Below are 12,761 nucleotides of genomic sequence, written 5' to 3' on the forward strand. Positions count from 1 at the left end.
AAGGAATGCTGGCACATGAATTACAGTTGGCCAGAAATTGTGAGTTAAGCCTCTTTCAACCACAGCCATTAACAGAGTGCAAAATGCCTGCTGAAAAAATCAATACATAACTGCAGCATTTATCAAGTTCATATAGATTTGTGTTGTTCCTGTCTAATTTGGATGGCCTTACCAAGGAGATGTTCACACGTGGGGTATCAAAACAGCACCTGGGAGGCAATTCCTTCATTTTGCTTCCTCCTTTTGGTGTTCTACTGAGGAATAAGATCAGATGTTAACTTCAGATTCTTTGAAAAGAGATTGTTATTGATCAGAGGCCCACAGCTGTGCATGTCAGAGTGCTGTGTAAGACTTTCCATATATGAATCTTCTATGTGGCTTTTCCTCTTATATTTAATTCTTTGTGCCAATGCTTTACCACTCTTTGCAATTACACACACAAGAAAACCTAATCTAAATGGTAAACGGGAAATAATATTTGGAATATGCAATGGAGTTTGTTTACATTCTGCTTTTATCTTGAGGGTACTGGTTTTGTTAATGGGAAAAGAGAAAGCCAACAAAAGAGCTAAGAAATTAAATAAGAACCTGAACTACTGCTTCCAAGGGGCAGCCTGAGATCAAATTTGCTTAAATAGCAATCCACCTTAAATTAAAAAAAAAAAAAGAAAACAAAATCCCTTAAATTTTTTTAGTGCCTACAATGCTTGCAAAGTCCAATTTTACAGCAGTCATCTTGCATGAGACACTGGAAGTGAGAATTCTCTTACTGCAAAACTCCACAAAATACAAATCAATCTGTGACCCAAATATTGTTTTACTGTGCAACACTGACATTCTTCACACAGGATAAAAGTTTAAATGGAAAAGGAATGTAATTTTCTGAAGGTTCCCTCCATCACCTCACCAACTCTCACTTTCTTCTCCCTGCTTTCTGCTCTGAATATTTTGAAAGATAAAAAACAGAGACCCAGAAAAATTTTGCAAGGAGATAGAATTAAGACATCATTTGCAAGAAACATGAAGAATAATGTGACTGAAAGGTGCAGCTTTTTTTTTTTTTCCTTTTAGCGACTTGAAAACAAAGCAAAAGCACTGTACACAACAAAAAACCCCCACGAGCACATTTCCAGGATGGGGCTTGCACAGAACCTCAGAGATGCTGGAGTTGTGTGGCAGATACATTTAGTGATGCAGGAATTCCAGCTAATGATCTGCCTCCCAGGCCTTGTTAAGATTGTCTTCCTTGTTCTTGTTATGCTCACTTGAGTAGGCATTTTGTAATTTTTTTTCCCCCTGTTTGGAGTTAAGGAGCCCTACTTAGCCAAATAGGTCTTTATAGAAGCTGCTCTGCCATGTAATTAAAGCATCTTACAAAAGGCTGCTCTTCCAGAAACATCAAATTAGCTCCATTTGCAGTATTTCCTTTCTACACCCTTCACAAAAAACCTAAAAGCAAGTGGTTGAAGGAGAAACAACGAACCTCATGCTGAGTGCACTGCTGGTAGTAATCATTGTTTAATTAGTCCAGAGGAAATTCAATTCATAAACAGGCTTAAAAAATATTAGGAATAAATTAATCCTTTAACTGATTTGGCAAATACTACGTGATATTAATGTATAATTGTGGCAGAGGTTTCAGAAGCATTTTTTTTTTAAATTTTAATGTTGAAATATTTTTTAATAAACAGGGATAGATTAGGGGCATGCATGTATGTATGCTCACATGCACATTCTTCTTTAGAACAGATTTTAGTGCAAGGTGGAAAAATTTCAGTGCATCACCAGGAATGCTGGAGATGCAATTTAGATTTTCTGCAAGTTGTATTGTTGTTTGTGACACTCCCTGGGAAACTGAATTCACTGTACAGTTCCCCCTTGTAGCAATTTCTCCAAGCCAAGCAACAAAACCCTCTGGAATTTGTGAAAACAAATGGGAATAGAGATGAGGAGTGCTCAGATTCCATAGGAAACCCTAATTCCAGTTTGCTCAGGGCTGGTAAGGCCCAGCCCAGTCTGTGAGTGCACATGAAAGCTGCAGGTGCACAGAACAGCACCAGTGTGATGCCTGTCACGAGATATTTTTATTTTTTTTATTAGTCTGGCATTGCATGGAAGCATCTTTTTCCCTCACCACCTTCACCATCCCCTCACAGAAAAATGTTCTGGAACAGCAGCAGATCTACTAATCTGAATAAGAAAAAGATTTCAGAGTTACCATAGGGCACAAATGATGCTTGCTGGCTTCCTTCTGCTCTGCTGGGATGCAGAAAATTCAGTGGCTTTTGTTTCCACTTTGTTTGAATGTGCTGCAATGCAGTTTGATGCAAATGACTGAGCTAAAAATGAGTATAACTAGACCCAGCCTGTCGAGCTCTACTTCTATTTCTTTTTGTCAGCTGTGTCTTAAAAGAACAAATACATTCCAAGCTGCCTTCACAGCCCTCCCTTACCCCATGAACCACAACCCCTCCAAATATCATCCCTTGTAGTCACCGTGGCTGTTTTAGATAGGAGATGTTTCCTCTCCTACTTCTTTCCATTCACAAGGGTTTTTTAATTCATCAATTCAGTTCTCATGAGAGTAAAGCTATTACAATGGCTAAGCTTAAAATTACATGTTTGTTTTAACAAAACAAAAAGTGACTTCCCAACTCCTCAGAGTCCCATTTTGAGGGATTCACAGTTCTAAGTTTCTGAAAAAAACACTCTCTCCTTTTCCTCTCTGTTCTCTTTTCTGCTGATGAAAAAATGAGGTAAAATATTGGTCTCTGTTGGGTACAAAAATGTAAAAGCTAAAAGAACCAGGATTAAACAACAAGCAGTGCAATGCTATAGAACTGAATCAAACAAAAGTAGCCAACATTTTCAGACTTTTAAAACTTTAATTGCTTTTTAATAATTGAAATTATTGGATATCATCTCTGTTTATTAATACTGTTTCTAAACATAAATCCAAGTTCAAGATAAGCACAATATTTACCCAGCTGTTGTCTGTTCCTGATCATCTCCTCTTTAAATTTCCTCTTTCTGCCAAATAGACCAGACCTGGTGTTGCCACTGTGAGAAGAGAGTTTCATGGAAACAGCTTTTGCATTCTAAATTATTTGGTTAATATAATTTTAGCATCGGCCCAGTTTTTACATCTTTATATTCTATAATGTCCAGGGACCTGATATGATTTTTATAAAATACCACTCAGACCTCAGAAAAAATCAGACATGAACAAAAGCCTATAAGCACTGAACAGCTTGCAGGTGATTGTGTAATAATAAATATATATATATACATTATTCTGCTCAGCCTGCCTCATCTAGAGCACTGAATTTCTGTGAGACTGTTGACTGGCGAGGCACACACTGAATTTGGAAGAGCTGGCTGAGTGCTCCAAGCAGCAGAACGTTATAAAAGACACATTATGTTCAGTTTCTGAGAATAGACTGGATTCATTGTGGCTTTTGATACCCTGAGATCTTAGCAACAAAGCGAGTGCACAGACAAAACCATCTCCACAAACTTCTGCTCCTCAGCTCTCCGTGACAGGGGGAGCCACTCCCACGGGCCAGGAGGTGACCAGGGGACACCCCTGGGCTCTGGCCAGGGTCAGAGGCTGAGCTGCTGCTCCCAGCCTGACCAGGCAAGGGATGCTGAGATGCTGATCCCTTCCAGCTCCTGGCACAGGGCCCTTGGCCTTCTGCAGGGTCACAGGTTGTCTGCATTTCATCTTTAAGTACTTTCCAGCTGTCATTTTATATTTATAGATAAGTTTGTAGATGAATATATACATTTATGCCCCCTGTACTATACATAGAGGATTTTTTTTTGTAATCTCCCATTCAGAGAGGCAGTGATTTCTGTCTCAGGATGAGTGCCTCAGCCTGCTTGGCTCTCAGCAGGCTGCAGCTGAGCCAAGAGGCATTTTTCCAAGTGACTGACAGTCTGCCCAGGCTGCAGAGACACCCCTGTTCCTCCTCTGTGTCAGGACATGAGGAAAATGTGGGAACAGCCACTGCAATTTGGAGGTGAATAGGAGACTCAACAGAGGCCAAAATGCGTCACAAAACAGCTTAAAAATACACAAGAGTTCAAGAAAACACAGAGAAAAATTTGTAACAAAACTCCCTTTGGAAAATGCAGTGAAGGCTATTGCTGGTGTTTATTTTATATATTGTTAAGGTCTTTATAGAGAGAAGGTTAAAAAAAAATCATAATTCTGGCAAGGTTATTGGGGTAATGCAGACAGTGCAAACTTTATATGAGCTAGAGCTGAACTTTTTCTATTGAACTCTTCCTCACACTGAAGTCAGCAGTTTCCAGCTTGTGTTTTTACAATTCAAACAAGCCCGGGGTTTATTGCTCCTAGAACTAAATTTTCAGTATTTCATACACAGAGACAGAGGTTACTATATCGTCCATTGGGTGAGTCCTTCACTTGAAAAAAAAATTAATTATTAATTGCAATTTTAAAGGATGAAATATGCTGGAACAATTTTTAGAGAGAAGCATCTAAAAGCCACAATCACTTCCAGTTTCCTTGAGACAGGACAATTCCCTGTAAAACAACACAACCCCTCAAGGCACACCTGCTCTTGCTCTACCACAAAACCAACCCAATCAAGGTGATATTTGCAACAAGAACTATCCATGAGATTTCTGAATTTATCAATTCATACACTGCAGTTTAGCATTGATGTCTCTGATCCTGCACTGGGCTCCCAGGCCTGCCTGGCCAGCACATCTCATCACACCTTCAGCAGGCAGAAAATGACATTTTCTCTTCAAATTTCATCATGTGTCCAGACCTCCATGAAGAAAAGATATCAGGTTTTCATCTGGGAAGATGGAACCTATGTTCAGGCAGAAAAGCAATATAAAATCAATCAGGTTCCAGAGAATACTGAAGCTGAAAAATAAAGTGGTTTCACTGTACACCAGTGATCAGAAGCTGACACTTTCCACAATGGAAGGCTCAGAAATTTCCTCTTTAACAAAACAAAAATTTTACTTTTTAAGTTCAAATAGCCAGCAAGTCTCAGTGCCAAATTAAGCCTTGCTAATTATTATACCCACTTCTCCTCAGTGCTATGTACCAGTGATGCTCTGGCACAGACCATGGATTAAGGGTAAATTCTTCATACAGAAGAAATGCCATGTCTCAGATTTCACTCAGCAGTGCAGTAAACTTCAATACTTGCATTTAAAAGGAGAAAAAAAAAGAAAAAAAATAAGCCCCAAATGCTGCTGGCTGCAAACAGAGCTTGTCACTGTAGAGACGCTCTGTTTGTCAGCACTTCTCATTTTTGATGCCATTACTGAGCCTGCATGAAACAAATTTCTCTGGTTGAAACATTGAATGGTGGGGAAGCTTCAGGAGGGGAACAAAAACCTTACATCACATCCATTTTGATTGCATTTTAAAGCAAATTTGCCATGGCAAGTTATTTTTAAGGTGAGGGCCTAAGTTAATATAAATAAATAAATGTTATTTTCTTTAACGTTCCAGTAAAACAGACAAATTAAATTAAATATAAACTCTGCATTTTATCAGAAATACTGGCTGCCTTCTGCTAAGGTGAAATGTGTCTTTCCTCAGATGCATGTTCTATAGTATCATTAGGATTTTTTTCCTCCAATATGAAGTAAAGAAAAAAAAAGAAATAAGAAGTACTTTGTGAAAAATTCTGCTTTTAAATTTCTTATCTTTTCTCTGTTATTATGAAAAAAATTTATCTCTTCTCCAGAGGAGAGACTTATACTTATGACTCAACTTCCAAGCATTCCCATTTTGTCAGAAATAATTCTCTATAATTTAACAGCAGCTACCAGAATTACCTTTGCACAGCAGCTGGGTGCCTACAGAATTCCTGGGGTCTTCCCAAACAAAATCCCCCAGGCCAACCACTCCCTGCAAGGAGGGGTCCTCAGGTCATCAGTCAAACTTGAAAATGTCAATTATTGCACTTGTTACAGTGAAAGATAAACTAGTCTAAGAGATTTAGAACACCAATTCCTTTTATAACTTAAATTAGGATTAGGGAACTGATGATATTCTTAATATTTTAACAAACTTGAAAGAAATAAAAAGCTGTTTAGGTAGTGATGATCAAAATTACTGTAAATGGTACCACTAGTCCAAATGAAAAATATAATATTTCGAAGATAACTTCATACTTGAAAATATTTAAAATTCATGTGAGAAGTAAATGAAATGTCTGTCTATGGACCAATATGAGTGTCCTGTGAACAAAAGTCCATTTAGTCATGTGGATTTAACCTGTATTTAACTGAGAGCTGGTTGAAATCACTAAACCTAGTGAAATGTAAATGAGTCTTTACTAACTTTGTTCCTAACTTCAATTTCACTTAAAAAAAAAAAAAAAAAAAAAAAAAAAAAAGAAAAGAAAAAAATTCAGAATTATTTCAGTAAAATCTGAAGGATGTAGGAGGGCATGTGAGAAGATCAGACAATCTGCCTTCTTAAAGCATTCCACCCCATGATATCTCATTTTTTGTGTTTGCAGAAAAGCCAGATTTTCCTGTCTCTGAAAGACTCCCTTAATCCTCCCACGCACACTCTCTATTTCTGCCTTCTGAGAGGATGCTCTTCCTCACACCGAGCCCCTCTCATGCCGTGAAGTGACAGAGCCACATCTCGCCCAGCTCCAGCTCCTTCATGAATATTAAAACAAAAGAGATCGTGGGAAAGAAAGCAGAATAATATTGGAAAGGACATTTGAGGAAATCCTCTCAAGAATTGCTGAAAACACCTCGTAAGGAGAAGAAGGAAACTAGGTCGCATCTTCCCCATTTCTTATTCCTTATTTCAGATAAAATATTTAAAGAGTTTAGTAAAGAAAACAGAGAGAAGAACCAAGGAAAACCTGTAATTTCTGAGGAAATATAGTTTCCTAAGCACTTCAGAGGATTTTTTTCTTAAGGCAATGGAAGGAGTTGGGATGAAGGAGAGAAAGGAAATCTGAAGAAGTGAAAAAGAGTTTTGAAGACAGATGACTTAAATCGTATTCTGACACATGAGGGAATTTTTTTAACTTCACAGAGTGCAGGTAGAGACACTGAGGCATGTCTTTAATGAAGGGAAAAAACCAAAACCAAACCTAACCAAACAAAAAAAAAAACTCAAAAACAAAACAAAAAATTAAAAAAAAACCACAAAAAACCAACCAACCAAACAAATAAAACAGAAACTCCAAAAATCTCTGAATGACATTAATAGGGACATGCTGTCCAGCCCCATTACAGTAGTTTAGCAGTAATATGCTCACAGAGGCTCAATTGCTGAAATAATTTGCATTTGAAATACCTCCAGGGAGTCACTGTGAGCCAGAGGACAGACAATTGTGATTTTGGGATTGACATTTTTTTCCTTATTTTTTTTAATTATAGCAACACATAAGAGGCATTAACTGAAATCAAAATCTCTCTGCAGGATGGTAGGAGATGGGATTTCCATGGATATTAATTAGATTAGATTCCATTGAAATGGAGATTAAACCTTTTTTTGCCCTAATATTTCAGGTATTTGAATATCATTATATGTTCTGTAAAAGGAAAAAAATATTTCACTCACTTTTCCTCAGAATTCCTGCTGTCCCTTCGTACTTTTTTTCTGGTTATCTGTAGTTCTTGCAAGAAACAGAACCTGTAAGTCTGGATTTGGCTGGGGAATGCAAACATGGCATTGCTGTGACCACAGGTGCTCACAGACAGAGGTAAAATCATCTTCAGGTACAACATTTTTATAGTTCCTGGGGAAATGTATTCTCCACATTCATCTGGCAGCAGTTCCATCCTCCATGGCTTCCACCAGGCAGGTCATAAAACCTTTGTTAATAAGAGTCTGAATAAATCTTAAATATTATGTAAACTTTCTGGGACAACATGAATGTTGTGCATCACGTGGGTGACAATCAATGCTGTCTTTTTGATGGTATGAAACAGAAACCACTCAAATTTTAAGCACAGAGTGATTTTCCCTTCCTCACTGCAATCAGAATTCATTTTATCCATTTTACTCAAATTACCAGGAGTAAAGCAGTCTGTAAATAATAAGATAAATTTGCCCTTTTATTAATTTTTTTATATTTAGGATCTATTGACCCTTCTCTTAGTATCTTGGTCTTTGCTAGGTAGGGGAAAAACAATACAAAAGCAAACCAGCCAAACAAATCCCAGACAACTTTATATTTAAAACAAAATAATTGCTACAAATTTTTGAACTAAACAAAATTTATACATAAATGAAAAATGCCAGACTAGCTTGCTTATTGTTGGCAATTGAGTGATTGGATACAAGAAATGGATGATTAAGAAAGATGTACAAGCTGACAAATTTATATGGATTTTTCACATGATATTAAAAAAAAGAAAAAAAAATCTCTATCATTTTGTCAGCACCAAAACCCATTTCAGACCCACTTTGTGACAATCTGTGAAGAGAGTTGCAAGAAAAATATATTCACAAATCACAGGAATACAATCAGCACCCACCAAAGAGCAATTTTCTTAAAGACTTGGTTCTTTCTATTTTCTTTACAATACTCTGTGTGTTTTAACTGTTTGAACTACACTACACTCTTTCTGTAAATTTATGCCTACAAACACAGAAGCTGAGACTTTCTTATCTCCTCTCTAAGGAAATCTCATTTCCCTTTTATTTGAGAGAATGCTCAAGATTCACAGCTTGAACACAGGAGTAACTTTCCTGCAGGCACCATGGAACCAATCCCCAGAAATTCCTCCAGTTTGAAACCCCTGCCACACCAAAAAAAAAAAAAAAAAAAGGAGGAAAGACAATGATCAACCACTTAAAGTGCACCACAGGGTTAGAGATGGGATGGCTGAGCAGAACAGCAATGAGAGCAGGATGTTTTCTCTCCCTGGTAATTTGTGTGGGGCTACAGTTTGGATTTGTGGTTATCCCTGTGCTGGTAACCCAGGGGTGTTTGGGGTGTTTGTGTTTTTGCTCACCCTACAACGAGGCTTTTTCTGTTTCCCACACCATCCTGCCAGGACAGCTGACCCCACATCACCACAGCGATGTCCCAGAACCTTCTGGGGTGATGCTGAGCAACAAAACCTGGAGGAAGAAGGAAGAGATGATGTCCAGGGCTTGGCATTTTTGATCCCAAGGCAGCATTCCATGTGAGGGAGCTCTGCCCTCCTGGGGATGGCTGAACCTGCCTGCCCACGGGAAGAGATGAATGAATTCCTTGCTGTGCTTTCCTGATCCCAGCTCAGGAATTTTTTCCCTTTTCCCCTTACAGCTCTCCACCCCATCCTAGTGGGGAGGATGAAGTGGCTGAGGGGAGCTGAGTTGACCTGCAGGGATAAATCCCGGGATAAATCAGTGCTGCAGCCTGCACTCAATTCTGCACGAGTGAGTGGATCCAGGGAAAGCCACAGTTTCCCACCCCAAGGGATCCAGCAGGCAAGCTGCCAGACCATATTAACACCTCCCAACAGCTCAGGTCGGATGAGTTTACACACACTCTGGAAGCCAGAGCCAAAAAAAAAGCTTGGCTGACCTCAAAAGGAGGTGCCCAGACCACAGTAAATAATATTCAGGAGGCTTGGTTGGCCCAGAACAAAAGAGCACCAGTGAACCACAACCGTGCATGAATGACAAATCAATTTGTTGGGAGCTACTCTGAAATAAGATATTTCCCTCCAGAGAAAGGTCACACGTTCAGAAACCTCTCTTTTGCTGCAGCAGTTACCAGGCAGATAATGAGGAGTAACTCTTCAGTGCTGCCCCTGAGGGAACAGCATCCCCCATCATCTCTGAGAAAAAACAAAATACTTGGGATATAAAATTCATAGGTGGACCTTGTAACCCTGAAATTGAGAGCCCTTGGAAAGCAGCAGGCTGTCCTACCCAATAAGCAGAAAAACAAGTGGTGTTCTTCCAGGAAACTGAGAGCATAAATCCGTGATAAATATTGTTTGGGATGAATAATTCACCCAGCTCTAATTATAAGTACAGGGCTCTGGAACATTATTGATGAAGAGTATCCCATAAGCCTCTAATAACAGCTGAAAAAGAAGATAATATCTGGTATATTTAGTGCTAAATTACACATTAATAAAAACCACTGTTGTACAGGTACTTTCCCATCTATTTGTTTAGGAGTTCTAAAAGTGTATTTTATACACGTGCAACTGGAATACTGCCTAGTAATAAAATGTACTGGAAATGGGAAATTCACACACTTTCTAGGAAGGTCACCTGTTTTCCCTGAGGATAAACCCCATCTGTGGTAGAATTGCCTGTCTTCCTGATTTAGAAAAAAAAATTTTTCATAAATAAATTTTTCATAAATTCAGAAAGAGGGAATCCTACAAGCAAAAATAAGCACCAAGAATTGTCAAACCCACAGTAAATATAGAGCAACTAAAGGGCTAAAATGAAAAAAAAAAAACAAAAAACCAGCATTATTGTCCTTTCATATTTCAAAACTGTGAAGATCCATTAAGAAAATGCTGTACCAATGTTAATTTTCTCCTCCTTTCTACTCCTGTGGCTTCTGTGGGTAGATTAGTGGAGAGTGCTGATTTTGGATGCCATGGAAAATCATTGCACCACCATAAGTTACATTAAATCATAAGTTCTAAGTTAAGGTGTAAGATGGGCTACAAGTCACAAAACCAACACAGAAAAATCCCCTTTATTTCAGACTACTTTTTTCCTAATATTAATAGTGGTTTTCCACTAATAATATTATTTTTTTTAAAAATAACTTCTTGTAATAAATTTTAGTAACACTTGAGTACAAAGAACCCCTACATTCTGCTTATGGGCAGATATTTTACTGCATTACAGGTGCACTGTGCCTGCTTTTTTGTGGGGGAGGGATTTGCAGTTTTAGAAGTGCAGAGCTCAGATATCTTATTTTCTGATTTAACTATGACTAATTGCAAGGCAGAACAGATGCAGCAATCCAGCTCTGGATAGCAGCTTCACAAATACCACATATGCTCTTTTATACTTTTAATTAGCACTTCCTTCCAGAGTATATGTGACAAGATTATTTGAAATTGTGGAAGCCCCAAAAGACCCTGCACTATCATTCCATGCAAATCCCTTCTAACACGTGATCTCCATCTCCAAGGTGCAGAAAATGCCTCAGAACCCTCCATGAATGTGCAAAATGCCAGTAAAAATACTCTCCATTAAAGTGCATTGCCATTTGCCTGAGGATAAGAGAGGCAGAGCAGCTCACTGGGGAGTTTGTCTGGGCTTTCTTCAATTCATTTCAAGTTTTCTTCAACTTTTCAGCTCCTTCATTGCTTGTGGAGGAGCACTGAACATATCACAGAATGTGTTGGGCCCCCAGGTGCTGGATTTGGTAGGTGTGTGCCAGCCTGCGTCCAAACCTGTTTAGGTGGATCTAAATCCCCCCACCATGCCAACATACTCCATCAATTTGGAATAAGCCTTTGTGGTTACACTGCTGCCTTCAGGCTGATACTTGGAGCATTCCCGTGGCATCCCACTCAGTTTGGGAATTAAAACTCAATGTATAAGTAATTCCATACAATTTCTCTAATTATTTTCTCCTGACTATCTTGGACATTGTCATTTATCTTGCTCCCAGCTCAGTGGCAGCATTAACATTTACACTTTTCTCTGAGGGTGGATTCACATATGTTCTTTCCTGAGCTGTTCCTGAACTTGACAAAGTCTGATAAGCAACCAAATGCCATTTGGGATGGGGAGACAGTGAGCCAAAATACAATTCTGTTAATTCTGTTGAATATATGATGAGTTCTTGGGGTTTTTTTTCAGACTGAAAGGAGCTAAGTTTCTTTCCTGCAGTATCCCAGGAAAAGAGGACAATAATCCTGATATCTAGAAGAATTATTTAACCAAATCCCTCTTCACACATCAGCTATGTAGCAGTTAATCCATAGTTAGAGCCATCCAAAACTCCTCTTCTTGCTGAACACAGACCTTAAACCCAACTGTTGATTTCACTTCTATTCATGTTATTATACAAAACCACCACTCACAGATGCTACCACATAAAATTGCAGACAAACAGAAACAGATGAACGTGTAGATAAATGCATAACACACATTTAGATATGGGGAGGAAGGAGCAAAAATAAAGCACAACACAAGCTGTGATCATCGTCCTGAAACTTACCTGAAAAATGCTGATATCAAAAAACTCTCCTGGGGAACATCTTGTCTGAGATCTGCCATGGGAACTGCAGTATGGCTGTGCCATCAGGGTTCTGATCTTTTCCAAAAGCAGAGATGTGACAGGCACTGCCACCCCCTGCCACTCATTGACAGGTTTGGGATGTATGCTGATGGGGAAAATGCAAATATTCAGAAGTTTCATCATTTGTTTTCCTTGAAAAAAGAAAGTTATGTAAAATAACTGCTTGCTGCCCGGGTTTTTCCTGTCACTTCTCTTAAGCAGCAGTACAAATAACCTAAATTTTTCAGCTTTGCTCTGGGGGCCTGTTTTCTCTCTGACAAACACTGTAGATGCATTTTGGAGGTGATAATGTGACCTTATGAACAACAATCATATGACAAAGGCAACTTGTTCAGTCAGATTAAGAACGGAAATACAAGCAAGGTGAGTTCAGTTTAATATCCTATTTTTACATCTTGCTCAAAGAAGTCATAGAAGCCCCATAAAAAGTGGCAAAGACTTCATTTCTGCACCAAGAACTCTCAACTTTTCCCCTTTCAGCTAAATCCTACTCATCGTATCCACAAGTGTAGG

The 12,761-nt window shown here is 38.7% G+C and overlaps 1 long non-coding RNA gene across 1 annotated transcript in view; it reads right to left on the reverse strand.

Annotated features, from left to right (window-relative positions):
• Positions 1–12,309, reverse strand: part of LOC148224645 (uncharacterized) — a 75,094-nt gene extending 62,785 nt beyond the window's left edge. The window contains exons 1-2 of the long non-coding RNA XR_015800743.1: positions 12,168–12,309; positions 173–254 (exon numbers count right to left, since the gene is read on the reverse strand). This is a non-coding gene — a long non-coding RNA (uncharacterized LOC148224645). The remainder of the gene's footprint in view (positions 1–172; positions 255–12,167) is intronic.
• Positions 12,310–12,761: the final 452 nt, after the last annotated feature.

Source organism: Sturnus vulgaris, chromosome 2 (assembly GCF_052056855.1).
Source record: "Sturnus vulgaris isolate bStuVul1 chromosome 2, bStuVul1.hap1, whole genome shotgun sequence".
Taxonomy (NCBI): Eukaryota; Metazoa; Chordata; class Aves; order Passeriformes; family Sturnidae; genus Sturnus; species Sturnus vulgaris.